This window comes from Prionailurus viverrinus, chromosome C1 (genome assembly GCF_022837055.1).
Source record: "Prionailurus viverrinus isolate Anna chromosome C1, UM_Priviv_1.0, whole genome shotgun sequence".
Lineage (NCBI taxonomy): Eukaryota > Metazoa > Chordata > Mammalia > Carnivora > Felidae > Prionailurus > Prionailurus viverrinus.
The window spans coordinates 112,522,669-112,549,732 of NC_062568.1; the positions used below are offsets into that span (position 1 = coordinate 112,522,669).

The following is a 27,064-nucleotide window of genomic DNA, read 5'->3' on the forward strand; positions in this document are numbered from 1 at the left end:
TCTTGGGTGAAATAATTTAACAAGTATAAAAGTCAATTTTTCTAAAATAATTAATAAAAAGAGAAATTTTGTAAAAATAATTGCATTGAGATAGCTTTAAAAAAATTAGCACAACTGAGAAAGCCCAGAACCAATTTTTGTCTTTCCCCCTTCCCTGACTTCTCTCTCTCTCTCTCTCCTTACGCATTTAGCAGAAAATGTCAAATATATCTAGGTTTGGGATGAGCAATTTTTCTTTGAAGTTTACTTATTTTGAGAGAGAGAGAGAGAGAGGCAGAGAGAAGGGGAGAGAGAGAATCCCAACCAGGCTCTGAGCTGAAGGCACAGAGCCCAATGCAGAGCTTGATCTCACGAACTGCGAGATTATGACCCCAGCCAAAATCAAGAATCATACACTTAACTGACTGAACCACCCAGGCACCCCTGGGATGAGAACTTTTTTTTTTTAATTTTTTTTTTTTCAACGTTTATTTATTTTTGGGACAGAGAGAGACAGAGCATGAACGGGGAAGGGGCAGAGAGAGAGGAAGACACAGAATCAGAAACAGGCTCCAGGCTCTGAGCCATCAGCCCAGAGCCCGACGCAGGGCTCGAACTCACAGACCGCGAGATCGTGACCTGGCTGAAGTTGGACGCTTAACCGACTGAGCCACCCAGGCGCCCCAGGATGAGAACTTTTAAATCAAGATAGAAAACCTAGAAGCCATAAAAGGAAAGACTGATTTTTTTTTTTTTTTTTTTGGAAAGCGCGAACGCAGTCCCCCACTACCACAAATTATGCAGTCGAGTTTCCCACATTTGGGGAAATCACAGGGGTCAGCACATCCGGAGTGCAATGGATAAGCCTCGCCCTGGGAAAACCACCTTCGTGATCATGGTATCTCCCCTGCCAGGTAAGTATAAAGACTGATTTTTTGATTGCATAACAATTAAGAATGTTTGCATAGTAAGAGATAATATTTGTATAGTAAGAGTATAAGGTAGAGAGTGAGAATAACTTCTCTGCAATGCATCTGAGAAATAATATTTAAATACACAAAGTTCTTACACTGCTACTAAAAAGACAAAAACACAATAAGAACGGGAAAAAGCAGTTTGAAGAAATGCAAATTCAAAGGTTCATTAATATATGAACATATGTTCTGTTTCCGTGGTAGGAACATCTCCCCTATCGGATGGTAACACAAGGATGTGTATTGCAGCTGTCTTTGCGATAGAGAGAAAAGGACAAACAGAGCAAATGCTTATCAATCTGAGAATGGCTGAGTACACTGTAATACATCCAGAATATAAATATTACAAGGAAATTAAGAAGAATGAGTTAGAGTTTCTAGTTTAGCTGAGGGATTTCTAAATGTACAGAGAAAATAGAGATGCACGTATGGTCTCTTCTTTTTGTAAACAATGCGCCTCCCCAAATCTTATGTGCATAAGTGTGTACATTTATATATAAATTATACAAGCACAAAAGAGTAAAAAACATTGATTACTTGAAGAGATGGGGATGTGGAGGGGGGTGGAAAGAAGCAAGGCACATGCATACACACAGTTTGTAAGGAAAAAAAGTGCTCATAATTTAAAAAATCTCACTTATGTAAAATTTTATTTATATATCCAGAGGTGGCATTAAAAATATTTAACAACCGGTATGGCACAGGTACAGACCAATCAGAACAGATGCTGGCTGGTACATTGTACGGGTGTGTGCTCACTGAATATTGGCCCTGTTATTTCTCTACATACTCGTGCCTTTATTTCTGTGGGATAGATTCCTAGGAGTTGGATTGCTAGGTCAAAGGGTATGTGTATTTCTAATTTTAAAAGAAATTGCCAGATTGCTGTCCAAAAAGACTGTAGCAATTCACATTTCTTCTAGCGATATGTAAGAGTGCTTTTTCCCCACATCCCAACAGCAGTGGAGAACATATCAATCACTGAGCAGGGAAATATTCTAAGATAGGCAAGTATTCTGTCTCTCAGCTGGAAGCCTCAGCTGTTGAAAAGAGTGAAAGGAGCTTGTGGTTTTAAAGAAGGTCTCTGACATGCTAATCTTAAACTCTGAATACTATGTGCTCAAGGTAGAATGTCTACCAGCTGCTTCTGCCTTCCCCCATGTTAATCCCCACCAACTCCAATTTAGGCTTGTCCCTTCTTCCTAACCTGAGGTGATAATTTTATTGCAGCGGATGTTCCTATCTTTGAGATATGTGGTACCATTTAAAGCTTTTATCACTAAACCCACAGGATTTGGTTCCCTCAGCAAATGGACACCATAATAACTAACTACTATTTTTAATAAACCAAAGTACAAATCAGAAAACTCAAATGACAAGGGCATTGGTGTAGGTAATGCAGACTCATGGTGTCTCATAACACTTTGTGGGAAAAAGATAATTGAATATGGGATATAGAAATTATTCTTTGGTTAGAGTTTTTTTATCCCATGAGGTGGGCAGAATGCTTAAAGGTAGAGAGAAACAGGAAGGAGGTAATTATGGCTAAATTCTCAGCATGGTTGATGGGATGAATAATGATATTATTTATAAAGAACAAAGGTGAAGAAGTGCGTTAAAAAAGAAAGGAAAATTAAATTCAGTTTTGAACACTGAATTTCATTTACTAACAACATTTGAGAGCCCTCTATATTCTGGGTGCTGAGGATCCAGAGATAAATGACACAGCCTAAGCCCTTAAGACACTCTAAGTCTATCTAGATCTATAAATGGACAATTAAAGTCTGTGGTATATGTTTTAGTTAAAATAATATTCCAACATAATATAGAAGAAAAAAAAAAAGAAACCTAGTTCTAACTAAGGGGTCCTGGGAGTCTTGCTGGTAATGGTGATGCCTGAGTTTAAACTGGGAATAGTGTGAGTCCAGTGAAACGTAAGGGAAGGGCATTCCAGATGGAAGGAAAACATTTACCAAGGCACAAAGGGAGGGTGAATGGAACAGGTGTAGGAAAATACAAGTGGTTAGGTATAGCCAGAATGTGAGTGCACATAGGGCAATGGCAAGAAACATGTTGAGGAGTAGGATCATGAGGTGAGGATCAGCCTTTTAATCCATGCTGAAGAACTGGGTTTTACCCTGTAGTTGGGCAATGAATCATTGATAAAGGAGATGAATGATAACCAAATTTGTATTCAAAATTGATCACGGACCTCTGTAGAGAAGGTGGATTTGAGGAGAGATGGTGGGACTGGAGACAGAAGACACTATCAGGAGGGGCTGCTAGCATCTTAGCAAGATCCTAAGGCCACAGGGACACAGGCTGATGCTCTCCTTTGTACCAGATGTCTGTATGACATTTCTGGTTGTCCCAGACTGCCCACCTTCAATTCTGCCTGTCTCTTCTCATTTCCCATTCATCTTTCTGTCTAGCAAAGCCTATCTTTGTTAGCTATTGGAGTAAGCGATCAATTTGATACTGAATGACAAATAAGTCATAGGCTTATTTTAGGAGAACCACCTTTAATTCTATATTGGTAGCATTGCAAGTAAGGTTACTTAGTTAAAAGCTGTTAAAAACTTAGTTAAAAGTTAATTTTTGGCTATGTGACAATCATTTATACTTCACAGCTGGCCACCTGCTCTGCCTGCTTATAAAACCAGCCTTGTGTAGCATACAGCATGGTTAAAGGTCAACAAGAGAGATTTTTTCGCCTCCACCTTTGACAGTGTCTCTGTATCAGTTTCTTTAGTTACAGAAACCAAAAGCAACTCTGGCTAACTTGAGCAAAGGTTAAGATGTTGGGGATGAAGCAGGGTGAATTTCTTGGAAAGATACGTGAGATTTCACAGAAGCAAAGGAAAAAGTGAGCAACTGGGTTGGGGAAGTCAAGTGGCTCCAGGAATACTTGAGTCAGGAACTGGTAAGTGTCCCTCTGGGACACTGCCTTAGAGGGGACTTGACTCCAATTTAGATTCCATAAAGAAAGCTCTTGATTGGCTTAGTTTGTTTAATGTACTTATCCCTTGGTGAGGGCAGGGTGAAGGTGAGGGATGCCATGGTTCATTCCCAGGGAAAGTGGAGGCTATCACCAGAAGAACAGGAAAAGGATGCTGGGCAGGCAAATACAACAGACATCCACTATAGTATTGCCTTGCTAACTTATCAACTAGGTGGACTAGGAGATTCTAAACTTTCTTCTTCCTCTAAACTTTGGGCTTTGTGAGTCAAATATGGCTAGGTGTCCTCCTATGCCTTTATAAGTTTATAGATACATCTTATCAATTCTTTCCTTAGTCAGTGAGACAGTTTCAGTTTTAGATGCTTGGCTGGATAGGGTCTGAATAGAACTACCAGTGTTTGCATGCTGGATATTTCCAACTGGCTTATAGCAATGGAAAGGCTAGTGTTTAAAAAATAAAGCTATGAAAGAAATTTTCTTAAGGGTTATAGAAAGATACAAGTTTCATAGCTTCCCTGTAGCAGAAGGCTATTCCAGGAAATTAGCTTTGTTTAAAATATGTAGAATCTTTAGTTCTAGGGATTTCTACTTGCCTTTCCATTTCAAGACCAAGAATGTACACTTTTAAGATTATTAAAAATAGTTTTTCCATCTCTGACCAGACAAAATGTTGACCAAAAAGTCAATTACAGCAGAAGCTGCTTAATTAGTCCATGTGTTAGTGGTGTGGCAACTGCCATAAAGACATTTCCAGAGACCCTCTAAGTGTTCTTCATGGGCTCCAGGCAGCCTGGGTCTCTGGCTTGCAAGGCCCTGGCGGCAGCCTTCACTTGCCTTTTTACAGTAATAACAGATGGTTGGCACAAATTGATGTTTGCCACCATAAGTTTCTTTCTACTCAAGACCATAAGATACTTTTTGGCTGTGTTCTGGCTTCATCGTGGAACTTTTTCTCCTTCATTAAAGATGGGCAAAATCCTAGTGATTTGAGTTCTGGCTTTGATTTGGGAAGTACATTTCGAGGAAGAATGGACTGTGTGCCTTTGATTTCTAACCTTCTTTTTACTTGTGTGTGACTCAAACTGAAATTATAGCCTTCTACTATTTTCCCCTTGAATGGTTTTTGACCTGCTTCTAACAAATAGGGAAAATAAACTAACCAGCATGAGAAAACCAGTGTCAACATTAGAAAAACATGTGTAAGAGCAAATGGAAAACCAACATCCACGACTCATTAAAATTAATGGCAGGGCGTGGCACACAGCTGCCCACTGATGAGAAGAAAGCTATACTCTGAATTGGTGGGGAATTAACTATTGTAAAAGGAGAAGCAGAGTAATAGTGATTTGACCTGGTAACATCAGTGGGGGGATGGCAGGGAAAGAAACAAATATTCAAGCATTTGCCTCAGAGTCAGTGGTTTTTCTTGATACATAGATATTTTTCATCATGGAAATACTTATTCAGGGATGACTGCAGTGGTTATGACAATAGATACCAGTAAAATAGGAAAACTAGAGTGTTCTAAGGAAAAGAAGATTTAGATTTGAGACATCTTGAAATGCTCTAAGAGGATCTCATTATAGACACTTGGACAGGAAATAAGAATTTTATTCATTTATGAATACCGGACACACTTAAATGATTTAAGTCAAAGGTGAAAAAAAAGTGAAACAAGGAAAGGTGAAAGAAAGCTGCTTATCAGACACACCATATGTCACTTCTGCTCATAATCATTGGCCAAACAAGTCATGTGGGCAAACAGGGAAATATGTTCTTCCTACCAGGAGGGCTTGGTGAACACCTGCGGCACATATTTTAAACAAATATTCAACTGACCATATTACTAACTCAATTTTGTTTAGTTATTATAGATTTTCAGTTTATGTCTTTATTTTTAATTTTTTTACAGTTTTATTGAGATACAATTGAAACACAACATTGTGTAAATTTAAGGTGTACAATGTGATGATTTCATAATATGTATATATTGTGAAATGTTTATTACAATAAAATTAGTTAACACATCCTTTCCCTCAAACAATGACTATTTTGTTGTTATGGTGAGAAAATTAAAGCTCTATTCTCATAGCAACTTTTTTTTTTTTTTTTTTTTTATTTAAATTTTTTTTTTTTTTCAACGTTTATTTATTTTTGGGACAGAGAGAGACAGAGCATGAACGGGGGAGGGGCAGAGAGAGAGGGAGACACAGAATCGGAAACAGGCTCCAGGCTCTGAGCCATCAGCCCAGAGCCTGACGCGGGGCTCGAACTCACGGACCGCGAGATCGTGACCTGGCTGAAGTCGGACGCTTAACCGACTGCGCCACCCAGGCGCCCCTCTCATAGCAACTTTTGAGTATACAATCCAATATTATTAACTATTGTTCTCATGCTATACCATAGGTCTCCAAAACTTATTCATTCTATAACTAAAAGTTTTTACTCTTTGACAAATATTTCCCTAATTCTTCTACTCCTTAGCCCCTGGAAACCACCATTCTACCTTGTTTCTATGAGTTCACTGAACTCCATATATAAGTGAGATTATGCAGTATTTGTCTTTCTGACTTATTCCAATTAAATAAATGAAAGTCCATCCACATTGTCTCATGGCAGGATTTCCTACTTTTTAATGGCTGAGCAATATTTCACTCTGTGTATGTATGTTTGCGCATGCTTCTTTATTCATTCATCCATTGATGGATACTTAGGTCTTGGCTATTGCACATAATGCTTCTATGAACATGATAGTGTAGATATCTCTCTGAGATCTTACTTTCATTTCCTTTGGATATAGTTAAAAGTGTGATTACTGGAACATATGGTAGTTCTCTTTCTAATTTTTGGAGGAAACTCCATACTGTTTTTCAATTTACATTCTCAACAACAGTGTACTAGAGTTTTTTCTCTACATCCTTACCAGCATTTATTATCTCTTCTCTATTTGATAAAAGGTATCCTAGCAGGTGTGAGGTGATATCTCATCATAGTTTTGATCTGCCTTAGCTCGATGATTAGTAATGTTGAATGCCTTTTCATGTACTCGTTGGCCATTTGTATGTCTTCTTTGAAGAACTATCCATTCAATTTCTCTTCCCTTTTTTTTTTTAATTAAAAAAAATGTTTATTTATTTTTGAGGAAGAGAGGGTGCGAGCAGGAGAGGTGCAGGGCGAGCAGGAGAGGGGCAGAGAGATGGAGACAGAATCTGAAGCAGGCTCCAAGCTCTGAGCTGTCAGCACAGAGCCCAACACCAGGCTCCAACTCCCAAACAGTGTGATCATGACCCGAGGCTAAGTCAGATGCTTAAGTGACTGAGCCACCCAGGCACTCCCTCTTCCCAGTTTCTAATCTGATTATTTTTTTGCTATTGACTTGTAGTAGTTCCTTATACATTTTGAATGCTAACCTCTTATCAGATACGTGGTTTGAAACTATTTTCTCCCATTCTATAGGTTGCCATTCATTTTGTCAATTGTTTCTTTTGCTATACAGAATTTTTAAAATTTGAGGTAGTCTTACTTGTTGAGTTTTGCTGTTGTTGCTTGTGCTTTTTGGTGTCACATCCAAAACAAACAAACGAACAAACTATCGGCAAGACCAATGTCAAGAAGTTTTCCCTAATGTTTTATTAGAGAAGTTTTACATGTTTCTTAATCTATTTTAATTTTTTGTGACTGATGTAAGATAGAGGTCCAATTTCATTCTTTTGCATATGAATATCTAGTTTTTACAATACCATTTATTGAAGAGACAGTCCTTTCCCCATTGAGTATTCGTGGCTTCCTTGTTAAATATTAGTTGACCATATATGTGTGGCTTTATTCCTGGGCTCTCCATTTTGTTCCATTGGTCTGTGTGTCTGTTTTTGTGTCAGTACCAACCACACTGTTTGGTTACTATAACTTTAAACATACTTTGAAATCAGAAAATGTAATGCCTCAAGCTTTGTTCTCCTTTCTCAAGATTGCTTTGGTTATTTGGGGGTCTTTTGTTGTTCCTTACAAATTTTAGGATTGTTTTTGCTATTTTTGCCATTGGAATTTTGATAGGAATTGCACTGAATCTATACATGGCTTTGAGTAATATGGACATTTTAACAATATTAACTTCTTATCCATGAACACAGGATATTTTTCCATTTATTTGTGTCTTATTCAATTTCCTTCATCAATGTCATAGTTTCCAGAGGGTAAAGGGTTTATACTTTCTTGGTCAAATTTCTTCCTAAATATTTTATTATTTTTGATGTTATTATAAATTGGATTGTTTTCTTTCTTACTTGACACATCCCCAAAGGCAAGGGAATTAAAAGCAAAAATGAACTACTGGGACCTTATGAAGATAAAAAGCTTCTGCACAGCAAAGGAAACAACCAACAAAACTAAAAGGCAACCAATGGAATGGGAAAAGATATTTGCAAATGACATATCAGACAAAGAGCTTGTATCCAAAATCTATAAAGAGCTCACCAAACTCCACACTCAAAAAACAAATAACCCAGTGAAGAAGTGGGCAGAAAACATGAATAGACACTTCTCTAAAGAAGACATCCGGATGGCCAACAGGCACCTGAAAAGATGCTCAACGTCACTCCTCATCAGGGAAATACAAATCAAAACCACACTCAGATATCACCTTATGCCAGTCAGAGTGGCCAAAATGAACAAATCAGGAGACTGTAGATGCTGGCGAGGATGTGGAGAAACAGGAACCCTCTTGCACTGTTGGTGGGAATGCAAATTGGTGCAGCCACTATGGAAAACAGTGTGGAGGTTCCTCAAAAAATTAAAAGTAGACCTACCCTATGACCCAGAAATAGCACTGCTAGGAAGTTACCCAAGGGATACAGGAGTACTGATGCATAGGGGCACTTGTACCCCAATGTTTATAGCAGCACTCTCAACAATAGCCAAATTATGGAAAGAGCCTAAATGTCCCTCAACTGATGAATGGATACAGAAATTGTGGTTTATATACACAATGGAGTACTACGTGGCAATGAGAAAGAATGGAATATGGCCCTTTGTAGCAACACAGATGGAACTGGAGAGTGTGATGCTAAGTGAAATAAGCCATACAGAGAAAGACAGATACCGTATGTTTTCACTCTTATGTGGATCCTGAGAAACTTAACAGAAACCCTTGGGGGAGGGGAAGAAAAAAAAAAAAAAGGAGGATAGAGTGGGAGAGAGCCAAAGCATAAGAGACTCTTAAACTCTGAGAACAAACTGAGGGTTGATGGGGGGTGGGTGATGGGTATTGAGGAGGGCACCTTTTGGGATGAGCACTGGGTGTTGTATGGAAACCAATTTGACAATAAACTTCATATATTGAAAAAAAAAGCAAAGTAAAAAAAATAAAAAAATAAAATAAATTGCATTGTTTTCTTAATATCTTTTTCAAATACTTCATTGTTAGTGTATGAAAATGCAATTGATTTTTCTAAGTTGATTTTGTATCCTAAATTTTTAGAGAATTTTATCATTAGTTCTTACAGGTTTTTGTTTGTCTGTTTGTTTGTTTGTTTTTGGTGGAGTCCTCAGGATTTTATATATACAAGATCATGTCATGAACAAACAGAGCCAATTTTACTTCTTCCTTTCTGACTTGAATGTCTTTACTTTTTTATTTTTCTTTCCTAACTGCTCTTGGTAGGCCTTACAGTACTATGTTCAACAGGAATGATGAGAATAAGCACCCTTGTCTTGTTCCTGATCTAAAAGGGAAAGCTTTCAAACTTTCATCATTGAGTACGATGCTACCTGTGGGCCTGTCATATATGGCCTTTATTATGTTGAGTTATGTTCTATCTATACCCAATTTGTTGAGAGTTTTTATCACGGAAGTTTTTGAATTTTGTCAAATGACTTTACTACATCTATTAAGAATACCATATCATATTTTTCTTCCATTCTGTTAATGTACTGTATCACATTTATTGATTTGCACATACTGAATCATTCTTGAATCCCAAGGATAAAGCCCACTTGATCACAGTCTATGGTCCTTTTAATGTTCTGTTGAATTCAGTTTGTTATTATTTTGTTGAGAATTTTTGCATCTATTTTTGACAGAGATATTGTCCTGCAGTTTTCTTTTCTGGTAGAATCCTTATCTGGTTTTGGTATCTGGGTAATTCTGGGTTGTAAAGTAAGGTGCAGAGTCTTCCCTCCTTTTCAATTTTTGGGAAGAATTTGAAAAGAATTGGCATTGGCTTTTTTTTTTTTTTTCTTCAGTGTTTTGTAGAATTCACCTGTGAAGCCATCTGGTCCTGGGTCTTTCTTTTTTGGGGGATTTTTGATTACTGTTTTGATCTCTAACTCATTATTGGTCTGTTCAGAATTTCTTTTTCTTTGTGATTCAGCCTAGGTAAGTTATATGTCTCTAGGAATTTCTCTTCCCATGTCAAAGTGTTGATCTTCGTTGGGGGACACATGAAGTCTCCTACTTTACATCTTGGTTATGTCTAGCAAACTTGTCACTTCATCCAAGTTTTCAAATTTATTAAAATAAAGATTTTCACACTATTCTCTTATTTTATCTTAAATTTTGACTGTATATCTACTATGTTCCTCCTACTATTTTATTTGTGTCTTCTGTTTTTCCTATGATTAATTTTTCCAGGATTTTACCTACTGGCTTTTCAAACTAAAGGGTTTTGTGGTCCCCCCCACCCCCGCCCACCTTAATACTTCTGATTTCTATTGTACACATTAAGTTGCCCTTTTCTTTATTGTTTTAGCTTAGTCTACTTAGACTTTTTCTAATTCCTTAAATCAATATGTAACTATTCAATTTTCACTTTCCCCTATGTAAGCATTTAGCATTATATTTCCCTTATTTGCTGTCTCTCACAAATTTCTGGATGTAATAGTTTTACTATTACTCAGTTCTAAATCTTTTATAATTTTCATTTGACTTCTTTTATCTTTGGGTTTGAAAACATGTTTTTAAAATTTCTGAGCAGATTATCACTTTTGTTGTTTTCTAACTTGATTTAACTTCTAACTTAAATTTATTTCATTTGATTATTATATTATTACACTTAATTTTAATATGTGTGTACTCTTGCTTTACGGTCTGATACAAGGTCAATTTTGGTAAGGAGAGTGGACATTCTATAATTGCTAAATTTGGTATTTTAAATCCATCTTTATTCAACATTGTTAATTGTGTTCTTTACATATTCTATACTTTTAATTATTTTTTGTCTGTAAATCTATCATTTCCAATAGAAATATATTCAAATCACTCACTGTGAATCTGGACTTGTGGTTTTCTCTTTACAATTTTCATTTTTAAGGGTGCCTGGGTGGCTCAGTTGGTTAAGTGTCCAACTCTTGATTTCAGCTTAGGTCATGATCTCCTGGTTGTGAGATCAAGCCTCGCACAGGGCTTTGAACTTTGGATTCTCTCTCTCTCCCTCTCTCTCTCTGCTCCTTCCTCTCTCTCTCTCTCTCAAAATAAATAAATAAACAATAAAACAAATAATTGTTACTTAAAAAAACGTACTTTGCATCTGTGCTATAACTTGCATATAAACTTAGGATTGTTGTAGTTCCTTTGCAAACTGTACTTTTTGTCATTAGGTAGTGACTCTCTTTCCTCTGATAATGTTCTTTGACTTAAAATAAATTTCGTCTAATATTAATATAGCTTCTCCAGTGTTATTTTACTTAACACTCTGTGGGACGTATTTTTCATCATTTACAATTTTTTGTGTGTTATGAAATGTTTTATGGCTTTTTTTGGAGCTGGATTTTGTTTTCGTATTCAAGCTGAAGATTTCTATCTTTCAGTTTAATTGATTTAGTCCACTTACATTTCTTGTAACTGTTGACACATTTGATTTTTTTCAACTAGTTAACTTTGTATTATTTTATTTGTTTGTTTATTGGAGGTAGAGTAAATTAGAATCCAAATCTGTGTGATGGTAAATTGATGATTATGAGAAATCACCTGGGCTAAAATATACTGTCTTACTTTTCATCTTCTTTGTCAATATGCAGATTTTCCTTCCAACCTATCCTTTTTTATCTATTTATTTATTTATTATTTAAATTTACATCCAAATTAGCATACAGTGCAACAATGATTTCAGGAGTAGATTCCTTAATGCCCCTTACCCATTTAGCCCATCCCCCCCTCCCACAACCCCTCCAGTAACCCTCTGTTTGTTCTCCATATTTAAGAGTCTCTCATGTTTTGTCCCCTTTGCCTGTTTTTATATTATTTTTGCTTCCCTTCTGTTTTGTGTCTTAAAGTCCTCATATGAGTGAAGTCATATGATATTTGTCTTTCCCTGACTAATTTCGCTTAGCATAATGCCCTCTAGTTCCATCCACGTAGTTGCAGATGGCAAGATTTCATTCTTTTTGCCGAGTAATACTCCATTGTATGTATGTATATATATATGTATATATATCACATTTTCTTTATCCATTCATCCATTGATAGACGTTAGGCTCTTTCCATACTTTGGCTATTGTCAATAGTGCTGCTATAAACGCTATCAGGTGCATCTGCCCCTTCGAAACCGCATACCTGTATCCCTTGGATAAATACCTAGTAGTGCAACTGCTGAGTCGTAGGGTAGTTCTATTTTCAATTTTTTGAGGAACCTCCATACTGTTTTCCAGAGTGGCTGCACCAGTTTGCATTCCCACCGGCAGTGTAAAAGAGATCCTCTTTCTCCGCATCCTCACCAACATCTGTTGTTGCCTGAGTTGTTAATTTTAGCCATTCTGACAGGTGTGAGGTGATATCTCATTGTGGTTTTGATTTGTATTTCCCTGATGATGAGTGATGTTGAGCATTTTTTCATGTGTTGGTTGGCCAGCTGAATGTCTTCTTTGGAGAAGTGTCTATTCATGTCTTTGGAGAGGTGTCTATTCATGTCATTTCTTCACTGGATTATTTGTTTTTTGTGTGTTGAGTTTGATAAGTTCTTTATAGATTTTGGATACTAACCCTTTATCTGATATGTCATTTGCAAATATCTTCTCCCATTCTGTCGGTTACCAAGCCCCACCCAACTGGGCCAAACTATCCTTTCATTAAGCATCTGCCTTTTAAGGAATATAAGCATTATGTATGTTATTTAGTTCTTGTTTTCTCATTTTGGCCCAATGTCTTCTTTGCTGTCCCTGTTTGGCTGCTAAAATCCAAATCCCTATGTGTTTGGCAAATGCTTCCAAGGTCATAAAGATCTATTCTAATTTTCAGCTTTCTCTTTGTCTTTTGGTCCCTGGACACTTTCTTATTTAAAGTTCAGCTATAAACTTAAAATGACCTGTGACAGATTTTACTCACCACTCCTCCGGGTATTTTGAGGTAAAAAGTGTTTTTTTTAGGATACCTTATTTGCTCATACATTGCTGGAAATGGATTTGCTACCAGTTTTTGTTTTTGTTTTTGTTTTAATTGGAAGGGTATCAGTGCTTCTCATCTTTATGCTACCTTTTCCCTGGCTACCTCTTCCCTGTAAGAGTTTACATCCTTTAAACTCTTCTACTCTAGCCACAGCTGCAGGATCTTTGAGAAAACAGATTTGGTGCATCCTGCCAATCTTTCCTATGCATTTAACCAAACAAGAATTTGTATATGTACTTGTTCAATTATGAAAAGATCTTTACATATTCCTAATGTGGGTAGGAATTTACATTTTAGCACCACCACTTAAGCTGTGATACAAATTTTATTTTTCCCAATGAGTAATATTGGAATGTTACCAAAGTCTGAACTGCAAAAATTTAAAAACAAAGATATTTTTAAAAACTAAGTCATGTATGCTTTTCTTTTTCAGTTTGCCAAAGCTTAAATTTGATTAGAAATCCGGAGGATCTGTGGTTCCTGTTGCATTCAAGCTGCAAATTTGATGACTGGTAACAACTAGTCTAGTTTGTATGCATAGTGGGATAGGTTATTTTTGTTGCAATTTGAAAATGTAGCAATGATTTCTCAAGGCTCAACTTTACATGAGACTTGAAGATGCAATCTGAATGACATGAACACCAAGTACCGCATATTGATGAGGAAGTCTAGAATCAAATGAACGTGCTAACTTGATCAGTAAGTGGCTAAATGTAGACTGAAGATCTACAACTACAAAATTGTCTAGCTTCCTTTGTGACCTTACAATATCAAGTTTGACCTTTAACAGTTACATCATAGTATAAGCTTTATAAGCAATCAAGTATTAGCAGGTACAGCAACATTTAGAAGACCAAACACAGATTTTGACCACTGAATAGTAACAATAACTATGATTTTAGTTATCAATTATTGAGTGGATGCTTTGTGCCAATAACTCAGCATATGGTATTGCTTATCCTTTCTGTAACTCTGCAGATAAGGAAAGAGGCTTAGGAAAGGTTAATAATATGCATCCTTTCCTGCAGAACTTCTTTTGCTAAAATTAAATGGTGAAATTTTGGGGAGATAAAAGCATATGACAGACTCTAATCAGGATATTGTTAATGTACTTTCTAACTCTACAGAGTTGAATGGATAACTATAAACTTTGAAAGAAGCTGATTGGCTAAGGGATGATGAAATAACTTTGGAAGTTTATATAACTACATAGCTGTTACCATACACAGTGTTACCATGGCCACGGTTAGACATTCACTCAAGTTCATCTACTATTTCCCTCTAAAACTCATAATATGATTGGAATCTCACTATGTGCCAAACTAGTACTAAAAAATTAGAATTTAAAAATTTTATGACTGCTGCATAACATAGTGTTAGGATTATTTTAGTAGATTAAAATATGCATAAGTACATTTCTTCCTTAGTCAGTGTTTGTTTAGATACGTATTTACAACAAGCTCCACAGATGATTTTTATGCAGGTGGTCAGATGGCTGACACAGGTCATCTAGCATATATTACTTCATAGTTTTAGACAAGATCTCTTTATTGTAAACATTAGGTGTAGAAAGAAAATAAAATTTCACTTGGCTCTAATATGAAGTGACATTTCCTTGTCTAATCTGAAGAAGCCAAGCCTATGAAAACTGATATTAATTTCTTTTTTTTTAATATATGAAATTTATTGACAAATTGGTTTCCATACAACACCCAGTGCTCATCCCAAAAGGTGCCCTCCTCAATACCCATCACCCACCCTCTCCTCCCTCCCACAAAACTGATATTAATTTCTAATCAATTAATGGTCCTGATTTCCCCTGCCATTTTCAAAAATACAATACAGAAACTTATAAGCAAGTTCAGGTTCTATTTAAGGTTTAAGAAAAATATTATATATGTTTTGTCAGTTAAATAAGGTGTGATCACAATATAATGAGAAAGATTCCATAGCTATATTGAAAAAAAAAAGAAAATAAAATAATTTTCTTTATAGTTGTATCCCACACATATGACACATATCTTTTTATTCATGTCTTTTAGAAGTTATTTCCTGAAAGGTGACCTCAATGGCTGCCCTGAGAAGAGGGACAAAGGGATTCCCAGGTGGTCGATGTTAAAGATTCCTTCATTTCTAGGATATTCACAGAAAGACAGGGCCAATTCAGTGCCAATATTTCATATTGTTGCATATCTCTGTTGGCTGTGCTTTGCTTGAAGACGGTCATATTAAGTACTGATACACTGACAGATCCTTTGAATACATATTTCATTCTTGCCACATGAGGCGCCTTCATTCTTTCAATATCATGCAAGCCTGATGGCACCACTGCTAAGTGGTACTGTTGCTTTCCATTCAAGTCTGAATTAGGAACTGTGTTCTGTCATAACAGGGATGCTCTTAGCATTGACACATTGTATTCCTTGGCACAACTGGCCATTTGATGAACACTTTTTCTGTAATTAATGCCTAAAATACCACAGGTGAAAACCTGTCTCCTTTATCATGGTAATCCTTGAATGGACCATTCTTTGCTTTTTGAGCAAAAATGTATCTGCACTACTGAAGGTGAGAATTGCAAATACCATGTTAGCAGTGGGAATCATTACACACAGGTTCGATCTTGTACATATATATCTATTGGGCACTCTTCTGAAATTTCTGTATAAAATTCCTCTAGATTACATTAATTTTTATTCTTTCTATAAATGTATTCAGCAGGGAGAGAACTGCACCCCTTACAGTAAAGTCCCAAAGTACAATTTATTTTTATTTTATTTATTTATTTTTAAATGTTTATTTATTTTTGAGAGGGAGAGAGACAGAGCATGAGCAGGGGAGGGGCAGAGAGAGAGGGAGACACAGAATCCGAAGCAGGCTCTAGTCTCTGAGCTGTCAGCACAGAGCCCGACCTGGGACTCGAACTCACGAACTGCGAGATCATGACCTGAGCTAAAGTCGGATGCTTAACCGAATGAGCCACCCAGGTGCCCAGGACAATTTACATCATGCTTTCTTTTAAAATCTAACTGACAGTATGCGTTCTCTTCATTTTTCTTTTGTTGAGCCATCCCTTCCCTTTTTTCCCCACCAATTTGTTATCACCTGGCTCTTGTACAGCACTAACCATGGACATGTCATTGAAACATTCCAAACCACTGGATACCCAATCAAAATCATCATCAGAACAATCAGACGAGTCTGATCTACCTTTAATACACTTCTGCAGACGACATGTATGGTATCGCTTATTATGCATCATACCAATGAAATGACCTATTTCATGAGCAATCAAAACGGCCTCTATGAGCATGTTCAGTACCCACCGAGAAGTTGCAGTTGTTAAAAAAGATTTCACCCTCAGGGTCCATATTGGCTAATGCCAAAGAATGCTCATAAACGTGATATGCAAAAAAATGTGCCAGGTCATAACGAGGCTTAGGAAACTAGTGTTTTATTTGCCGGTCTTGGAATGGTATGAAAATTAATTCTTTTGTGTCCACATTTATTGGATTTGATTCTGTCTGTATTTCCACAGCAGCCAACAGGGTTAACAGCTTTGAGAGTCTCATGTAATATATCCAAAAAGTTAGTAATAAACAATGTTTCTCTCACACTCAGATGCACTGTAACCTGTATTTGTACTTTACTGTCTATTCCTACCCCCAGTCCTAAATACTTTTTATAATATGTGTCTTCTTAAAATTAGGAGTTGTGTCCTTAATTTCTTCACAGAACTTTCAAGTCTGGCTGTCTACATCCTTAGCAGTTAAACCACTAGCATCATTATAAGTTGGGCCCCTTCTTAGGTCAAAGGCAGAATGGTAGGGATCTTAGAATCTGCCCCTGAGAACCTCAAAGTTTGAGGATCCCTTCAAGATACAATTACTTGCCAGGAGCAAGTTGCTGACTTTTGAGGCTATCCTTGTCTGGTTCAAGGAGGGTGCTCCATGGTGGGTGAGGTGGAGGTAAGCAGCTGGGGAGAGGCAGCCATGCAGGGTCTGCCCCAAAATAGGGGTGGTAGTCAGAGGGGCATTCCTCTGAGCAGAGCCTGGGAGGTGCTTCAGCAGAAGAGTTGGGAAGATGCCAGATTTCATTTGCCACTGACTCCCTATAGTTACAGCTGAGGAGAAAGGCCAGAGCCTGTCTCTCATGGTGCTCTCGTTCTGCAGGAGGAGGGAGAGATGAACTAAAGTTACCCTTTTTATTACAGCCAAGAAGAATCATGAGGTGCTGGAAGCATTCGTGTGGAGGGTATTTAACACAGTAAGGAAAGGGCTGGATGGTAATTAGGGAGGCAGTCCTGAGGAGATAATGCTGGAGCTGAGCTCTAAGAATAGAGAGCTCCAGGGGCTAAAATGGAAGATCTCCAGCAAGGGCCTGAAACCTAAAGGAAGAGGGCACATTAGAGACATTGAAATCAGCTAGAGAGCAGAAAACACCTTCATGCTAATCAGTAAGGAGTTGGTCTACTTGATACACATATGTAATTGTTTTATTATTTTCAGAAGATTGAAATAGCTCCTTTGCTCTCTTTATTCTTGTTACTTCCATTTTTTAAAATCATAATTGAAAATATTTCTTAGCTTCTTTGGATCACATACGATTGGAACCTAAAGAGTCATTTCGATTTGGATATAAAATGTGAGTCTAAAACAATGTTTTTATGAACCCAGACAAAATATGAGGGAAAAACTTCTTATTCAGGATTCAGAACTGTCAAGCTCCTGATCATCATTTATGTGGATACGATTGGGTTTACGTAGATGCAATCTTTTAAAAACAATTATTCCCATATTAAAGAGAACCTTCAGAAATAAATTTTGTGTGTATTTCTTAATGTAACCAATGTTACAAGTCAAGCTAATTGAAAGGAATGGCAACATAAATTATGGGAAGGCAAAGGGCCTTCTTTCTGAATGCTCACATAGGAGATGCCACCTTCCTTTCTACTACTTTCCTCACTAACTTATCAGAATTAAAGTCCTATACGTGCTGGCTATTTGTAGCCTCATAATAACCCTCCAAAGGAAACTCAGCTGGTGTCAGGTAATCATTTGTCATTCGAATCTAATATTTTCTCTCCAGCTTGCCAAATCATTTTGATGTGTCCTACTTGGTGAAAGGGGAATTGCAAATACCTTTGCCATCCATCACTGCTGCAAATCACTGAAGCGGAATCCCTCTGCTTGTGTTTATCTAGCAACCAAAGTTGTGTTGCTAGTATGAAGGTGGCCCTACATGAACCCATCAATCATCGGGCAGCACCTTACAGCCTTACCATTAGGACTGAGATCCAGTAAACATCTTAAACTCTCCCCTGGTTCTGTGATAGTTCATGTAAAGAAAAACAGAGAAGACACCCTCCCCTGGCCCGTAACTATATGTAAACCAGGCCCATCCCCTACTCTGCTCACCTAGCAAGGGCAATAGGTGTAAAAATATTTTGAAAAATTTTTAAAAATATGCTATCTTCTTTACCAGTATTATTTCAGGATCATCTATAAAATAACAAATATCAGGTATCCTCTAGATAAATTGCACTATGTAAATTGTTATGTTGATCTAGGATTAAATAATTGTTAATTTTAATCTATGTCCTATTTCTTCTTATACGACAGAACTTGTGCCTATCATTTAACTACATTACATGCCTGCTCCAAATGACGTTTAAATCATGTTACCATCTTCCTTAAAACCATTCAGGGTTCTCATAACTTACAGGATGCAGGGTAAAGTCTGAATTTATTAGCATGGCATCAAGGCTCTTTATCTTCCTTCTTTATGAGTATTGCCTCTACGTTCTTTTTAGGACACTCCTCTCTACATGTTGCCTTTTCCACCCTTGGAAGCCTTCATACTTAACCTATTTATCACCTGTTTGTGGTGGTATACACCAAATATTTGTCATCTGTCACGAACTGCCTCGCATTTTGGTGTTTTTAAGAAATGTGTGCATGGCATGCTTGTGGAGAAGCACCAAGCATGCCAGTGATTTTTGGCATTCTTCACAGTACCTCGCATACTCTAGGTGTGTGTTAAGTAACTAGTGACGATAAGGGTCCGCAGTGTGGTTAGTCATTTTGTATACACTATAGGAATGCTGAATAGTAGCAGGTCAACATCAGCTGACATTCCTTTTCCTTCTTTCCCTATTATTTGAGTGTTACACGTCAGTTATATTAGTATGAACCTAGTTATTTGGAAAACAATGCTTTTCCCTTCAAGTATTAATAGAATATTAATGCGTACATTTAAAATAACAAATGTGTTAGTGTGGTACACATCTTGGTGACATTGGTCACTAGATGGCACACAACAAGCTCTTGTCGGGCAGTTCCACAAACTAACCTATTATTTGAAAGAGGATTGCAAAGATTCAGAGCAAACTGGATTGGGAAAAATTATATCAGAAGTGATATTCAGTAAGTTTGTTTCAAACTAAAAATTAGATTTAGAATGCATAAACTTATATGACACATGGAAGCTATAAGGAATCATTCCTTTAATAGATAATTATTATTATTATTTTTTTTAAAGAAACTAGGTACTAGACACTGAGTCATGCCCTGAGGGAGACAGCATGATGATAAAACCTGGGCCTGGTTGGGGTTTAGCAGAGGAGCTAAGAGCATGAGCCTTCACTCTACCTTCCAAATGGTACTTAAAGAATAAACCTAGCAAACAAATAGGAGATTGTCTGACTCCCGTGGAAGAAAGTAGAAGAATGGATGAATGAAAAGTTCAAGCGACCTGCAGTGTATTTAAATGTCAGTGAAAAGAGTTTTCTACACTCATGTGCCCAGAGTCAGCATGCAATTTCACTGAAGATTTATGCTGATTTTAGACTGCAAGTACACAGGACTCCATAGTTCTCTGGGCAGAACTGAAATCACACATGCCTGGTGTAATCTGTACACAAGATGTAAACAACTCACAGAACAGTAAATCTGAAGTCACATGTCCATATGCACGTGTTGATATTTGCTGTGGCTTATGAGGTACGGTGTGACTTGGACATCTGTCCAGAAGGAAACATGTCACTCCTCTACTCGATGCTACATTCGTGGAGGCAAATGATCCCTATGTGTTCCATCACACGATGACCTCCCCCCAGCGCCACTCGGCAACCAGCCCTCTGTTCGTGTACAAATGCCAGGTTTTCATGTCTTTCAGGGCCCCAGTCTCCTTCCATGAATGATTCTTGATGCTCCCTTGTGGTTCTTAGGTTAAAATGCCCACTGTCCATTGCTTTTATCTCCAAAAGCTACTTACTCCTAATTTACTACCCATCTCATTCTGTTTTCCCTCTTTGCCACCTCCCCAGAGTATCTGATTTCCAGTTATCCCTAATAGTATGGTAATTGCTATAACCCATTCTTAAAGAAATTCAACAAGTTGTTAAATTTTTCCATCATAGAAATGTGGAAATTTTTATAGAAATGTGGAAATTCAAGCAGAAAAAAATTTTAATGGTCATTCTTTCATCCCATATTAGTATATTTCCTGCCAGTCGTTTTTATAAACACATTTTTTCAATCATGATACATCTTTGCATGTTTTTGTTATATTTAACACAAAATATATATTTTTGGCACTTTTATGAACTCCTGATCAAAGCATGCCTACATTGTGCAGTTGATGAATGCTGTGTTACAGAAATATAGCTCTGCGTTCAAGACACTGTTTTGTCTTCCTGACACACAGTAAGATTATATTTACAGCTTCCCTTTACAGCTGAGTGTGGCCTATGTGACTGAGTCAGAGCTGACGAGAAGCAGGCAAAATGATGCAAGCCTCTGCTAGCATTCATTCATGACACAGAGGGTCTGGAGTTCTGAGTCACTGCTTAGAGAAAAGCTGACATGGGGAGCCTCTTAACCACACTGGACTGTGCCATTTGTTGTATTAAGCCACTGAAATGTGAAAGTTATCTATTAATATGGCATAACTTGGCCTATCCTTACACATATGACTATTTGGGGTAATTGTTTTAATTTTTTTTTTGCTACTATAAATCACAATATGATGATTATCCTTTGCGTTGGATTTTTTCTCTTCTATTTCTGAGTATTCCCTTTAGATAGATTTCTAGATAGATAGATTTCTGAGTATTCCCTTTAGATAGATATCTAGATAGATATATCCTTTGACATAGGATATAAACTGTAACACTTATTTTTAGCCTATTTATATCATACTTGTCTCACATATTTCCATATTATATTTATGTAATAACTAACTATGACCGGGTGTCTTACTCCTAGGAGATTGCAAGTTCCTCAAAGGCAGAGTCACTCTTTCATCAACTTTTGTAATGTCTAGTCCCTAGCACAGGTCTTTCACATAGTAGCATGAGGGAAGCACCTGCAATACATGAAGGAGTGGATATGGATTGTTACATGATAGCTGTGCTGTAGTCATTCTTACGATCTGGGCATTGGTAAGGGAGAAATTCTATCTCTAGAAGCTTACTACAGCACTTTTTTTTTCTCTTCCAAAAGCAGCTTAAGGCTAATGCTTTGACTAGTAGACATTCAGGGCTTGGGTGAAAGCATATTCGAAATTACAAATGAGACAGTTCATTCTTCCCACTGTTACCATTGCTCTGACTTGAGCTTTGGCTGTATCGTTTTTTACGTTCAGTAAAGCTAAAGACTGTATCTATATGATGTAATATTAAAAGGAATGTGTTTTAGATTATTTGAGTACTTAGATTATTCAAATAATTGGATGGATTATATGGTCAATCCAGATCAACTGTTTAATATTTGTTTATGATATCCTAAAAAGAAGAGTCTTACCAATGGCTATATTAATGAGTGGTCAAATTTCATTTGAATGAAAGAGTGATCCATTGTATAGTCAGGGAGGGGGACAAAAACCTAAGAGACTCTTAAATATGGAGAACAAACAGTGGGTTGCTGGAGGGGTTGTGGGAGGGGGGATGGGTTATATGGGGAAGGGGCATTAAGGAATCTACTCCTGAAATCATTGTTGCACTATATGCTAACTTACTTGGATGTAAATTAAAAAAATAAACTAAAAGAATTAAAAAAAAATAATAAAGAGGTCTTTAAAGCTAAAAAAATAAACAAATAAAGTATATGCTACTGCACAGATCTAAACATATCAGAGGTCAATTCATACTTCTTATGTTCCTTAGGCATATAGTGATATATGTGGCAAACATTAGCCAGTCATATTTTTTTTTAAGTTTATTTACGTATTTTGAGAGAGAGAAAGCATGCATGCATGCAAGCAAGGGAGGGGCAGAGATAGAGGGAGAAAGAGAGAATCCCAAGCAGGCTCTGCAATGTCAGTGTGGAGCCAGACATGGGGCCAGACATGGGGCTTGAACTCAGGAACCATTAGATCCTGACCTGAGCTGAAATCAAGAGCTGGAGGATTAACCGACTGAGCCGCCCAAGGCGCTTACATCAATCCCATTTTTATGTACCCATATAGAGACTAACCTTGTTCGTGAGGAGAGACACATCTTCTACACAGATGGAAGGGAAGGAAGAAGGGAGAGGAATAGACAAAGATACATTTCTAAGTGTCTTTGTGAGGGGCCAGGAGGCAGAGTGCCAACCTGGTGTCTTCTATGCTTTCTGTGTGGCAGGAGACAAGATCATTGCTGAAAGTTAGAGAAGCAGTAGCCATCCCACTGGCTGTCCTGTGGGCCTCCCCCTGCCCCCCACCTTTGGGACTCCCTCTTTTTGCTCTTGTACCTTCCATGCCTCTGTCCCTATCAGTTTCTTCTGTTTAGCCTGTAAAGAAGCTCAAGACTCTTTTGCTCCTCCAAAAGTTCCCTTGATTCTCATCCTCTCATTTCTTCTTTCTCAAAACCCTCTCCTTCATGGCTTCTGGAACACTGTATTTTCTTGGTTTACCTTATCCTACTTGACTTCTCTTTTCTTTTTGAATTTTTCTCAGATGTCATTCCTCAGATTCTACCCTCTCCTCCTCATTCACTGTTAGAGTTGGCATCTTTGCATGCAGGTCTCTCAATTTTAGCTACTGTCCTAAATAAGCTTCGGGTGGAACACTATGGATTGAGGAGAATTAAAATTCTTTCCTCCTTTCAGAAATCTTATCTCAGAAGCTCCCTCCATCCTTCCTCTGCACGCATTACACTCAACCCTACAAATTAACGTGGTAGATTTGTATCCCACAAAAAATGTATGCCATTCAAAATAAATCTTATTACATTGTATAATATACCAAAGTACAACTAAGACCAGACAGATGAAAATATTTATCACATTATTTTTTACTGCACTTGGCACATGGGATTAGGGAAGTTCACACTCAGGAGGAAGCCATAAAAACAAGTACCAGGTCATCAGCTCCAACTTTTGTAAGGAAACTGTTTTCCCCTGGGACATACGATACAGGCTTAAGACAGTATGAAACCTGAAAAAAATTTTAAAGTAAGGACAGACAGTTCTCATCATAATATGAAATGCAGTGGAATCTACCAGACTTGACTTTATGAAGTTTACTCACAGGACAGATCAAGTTGCCTTGTCTTGGATGAGTGAAGTCTCTTCAAATTGGTCAGAATCCTGGGATAAAAAATAAAAAGGAATGTGAAGATTCTTCAAAGGCATGTCTGAGAAAACACTGAGAACCTACCAGAGTTTTAAATTTAGAGCATAGAAGGTGTTGAAGTCTTGGACAATCTGTTTACTTGACAATGTTTGAGCTGTGAAAGTCATGATTAATTTCCTGACCTCACACAGTGCTGATGACGTCATCCTCCTGTTTTCATTTTCAGTCTTCAGTGATGATAATATAATAGGACTTTAATCACTTTGGCTTAAAAAAATAACTCTTCTTTAATTCTTCTAATTGCCATGATTACTCAAAAGCTCTGTAGAAAACCTATTATTAAAATATTTTATAGACGAAAAACCTTGGTATAGAGTCATAGGGACTCTATTGATATTAGGAAGGCTATGTGAGTCAATGCATTAATATTTGAGAGAGTTTCCTAAAGAAACCAGGAAGAAAACTGTGGTGTTGATAGGTAAAATTAAATTTAATAATTTCTCTTTAGATTATTTGTATTAAGAGACCACCACAGTGGGATTCCTTTAAGTGAAACACATGAAATATTCAAATAGAAATAGTGAACAAGCCAAGAGGTTCTTAATCACAAGTATGCTATAGAGTCCTCAGAGGAGTAGGTTTCCCTGTGTTGGTACCATCTCTGGACATTCTAATTTAACAGACCTGGAAGTCTATGTTTAAAAAAAAAGTTCCATAGGAGATTCTGATGGGCACCCCTTCTTGGGAACTACTAGGCTTTGTTGTATATTTCCTGCACACTGGGCCAGCACTGAAGATTAGCAAGTGACAACACTGTGAGAAGAAGCAGCACAACTTTCAGGTCAGAACATAGAACACTGGCAAGTTTTCACTGTGGAATGTAAAGGTATACGCAAAATATTGTGAACATGACAGCAATAAATGAATAAATTAGTCTACTGCATTGGTTCCTAAACCTTTTCGTTCCACAATGTGTCTTTTTCTGACTTGGTTATATCCCAATTTGGTGCGAAAAAAGCCCAACACTTACTGACAGACAAACTGGGCCTGTACCACCTGGCTATTAATGAGGCACATCACTGCATCTGTTATTTAGGATTCATAATTGTGAGCAAATAAATGTATTCCAGCTGATTTAAGTAGAAAAGCAATTTATTGAAAACCTACTAGAATCCCTGGAAAGCTAGAGAATAAGACTGGGCAATTAAGCAGGAAATGAGGGAGGCCAGGCAGTCAAAGCCATGTTCAAGAACTGCTTATGGGGTCTCCTTTATCCTTCTTCTCTGTGGCACCAGCACCCAGATCCAGAGTCTGGGGTGGAGACATCTGGTCACTAAATACAGGTCAAGTGCTTACATCCATGCCAAATCAGAGGCTGGGAAATCAAGTATTTGGCTTTTCAGCCTCTATAAGTAGGAGGTAGTTCTGACTGACCCCAAAACTTCTATGGTATAAACTTCCTCAAACAGAAAGGAAGTTTACATACAGGGTAGAAGAAGTGTACTATTTTATTGTTTGAGGAATATGGTTAGTGAGATTTTTCTGGTTAATTTGTAAGTTGATATGGTAAGTGTTTCTGAAATATCAGTGCGTTTTCTACTCTAATAAGTATGGTAAGATAATTTAATGTTCAAAACTTAGCTCTACAGTTCACACACATGTGATCTTGAGCAATTTATGACCTCATCTGACGTTAACTTTCTTCATTGGCAAATGGTGATTTCAATAACTCATACCTCTCAGGGTTGTAGCTCAAATAAATTGGTACACACCAAGCAATTTGTATACTGAAAACACGAAATAATCATTAAGTATTGTTACTATTCTTTTGGTGCTATGCTCATTATTTTTAGCTTTACACTCTGTAGCTATTGATAAGAAGGTATAGGGGACTGTCCTGGAAATCAATTTCTTTTGAGAATTACTATAATTGAAAGATACCAATATTTGAATCCTGACTAAGTAAGGGTTAGTGCTGTGGTGGTATTTTATTATTTAATCTGTGAAATTACTGATTGTGGGAATTCAAAATTTCTGGTGGTAAGGCACATAAGTTGCAATTCATTCTTTCCCTTCATAAACACTTAAGGCATACTTACCATGTGTCAGGTAATAGGAAGGAATACATCATGACTTACGCAAGGTCCCTGCCTTTAAGGAATTCCCAGTCAAGTGGGAGAATAGAGAATTCTAACAGAGAATTCAAATAGAGAATTACAACATTGATGCCATTTCACTAGAAATGTATAGTTCCAAAAGGTATCTAATTAGTATACTTCACTCTAGTGATCTAGATTAAAACATAAGATTTTAAACACAAAGGTATTTCACATGTAAATTGGCATGGATCATCATGCTGAAGTCCTTTTGTTTGATAAATCAGATTAGTATTAATTTTGACCTTTTTTAAAATCTATTTTTCATTTTTTTATGTTTATTTATTTTTGAGAGAGAGACAGAGCATGAGTGGGGAGGGGCAGAGAGAGGCAGACACAGAATCTGAAGCAGGCTCCAGGCTCTGAGCTGTCAGCACAGAACCTGACACGGGGCTTGAACTCACAGACCACGAGACAAAGTTGGACACTTAACTGACTGAGTCACTCAGGCACCCCTGACCTTTAATTTGTAATCGCAGTATTATTTGCACTGATAGTTATTCAGCTTTGTAACATGAAACCAGTATGCTTTGTAATGTCAGTTAATTTAATGTGACCCTGAAATTCAGTCACATTAGACTGTTATTTTCTAAACACATTATACTCGGTGACTTTGTCTATGCCTTTGCTTACTCTGGAATTCTCTTCTCTGTCCGTCAAACTCTTGCTTATTCTCCAAGAGCCAGATCAAATACCACTCCTTTGTTTAGTTTTTTCCAGTCCTTGAAGCCAAAATTTAGAGCTTTCCCTCTTTGAATTCCCAAGAAGTTTGTTTACCCATTTACTATGGTGTTCATTTTATTGTGCCTTATAGTTATTGATTTATAATCTAACTTATTAGTCAATCCTCATGCCTTCTTGAAGGCAGGGACCATATCATTTTTGTCTCAGTATCCCCTCAAGTATAGTATTTTGTTTGCATTTAACAGAGGAAAGGATTCCAAGTGTAACGGGGCTTGTTGAGTTAGAAAAACAGATGGAATTAAAAACAACCAAGGCAGGGCCATATTATACTCCCTGAGCAAAGGGGGTAGGAATGTGTGGTAGGGGAGGGCACAGG

The 27,064-nt window shown here is 37.3% G+C and overlaps 1 long non-coding RNA gene and 1 other non-coding gene across 2 annotated transcripts; both read right to left on the reverse strand.

Annotated features, from left to right (window-relative positions):
• Window positions 1-738: 738 nt before the first annotated feature.
• Window positions 739-901, reverse strand: LOC125174313 (U1 spliceosomal RNA). Its single transcript, XR_007155423.1, has one exon. It is a non-coding gene; the product is annotated as a U1 spliceosomal RNA (small nuclear RNA).
• On the reverse strand, window positions 762-26,421 carry LOC125174025 (uncharacterized). Its single transcript, XR_007155226.1, has 4 exons — window positions 26,409-26,421; window positions 18,606-18,611; window positions 16,397-16,413; window positions 762-886 (listed from the first exon to the last, which is right to left on the reverse strand). It is a non-coding gene; the product is annotated as an uncharacterized LOC125174025 (long non-coding RNA).
• Between the last annotated feature and the right edge of the window lie 643 nt (window positions 26,422-27,064).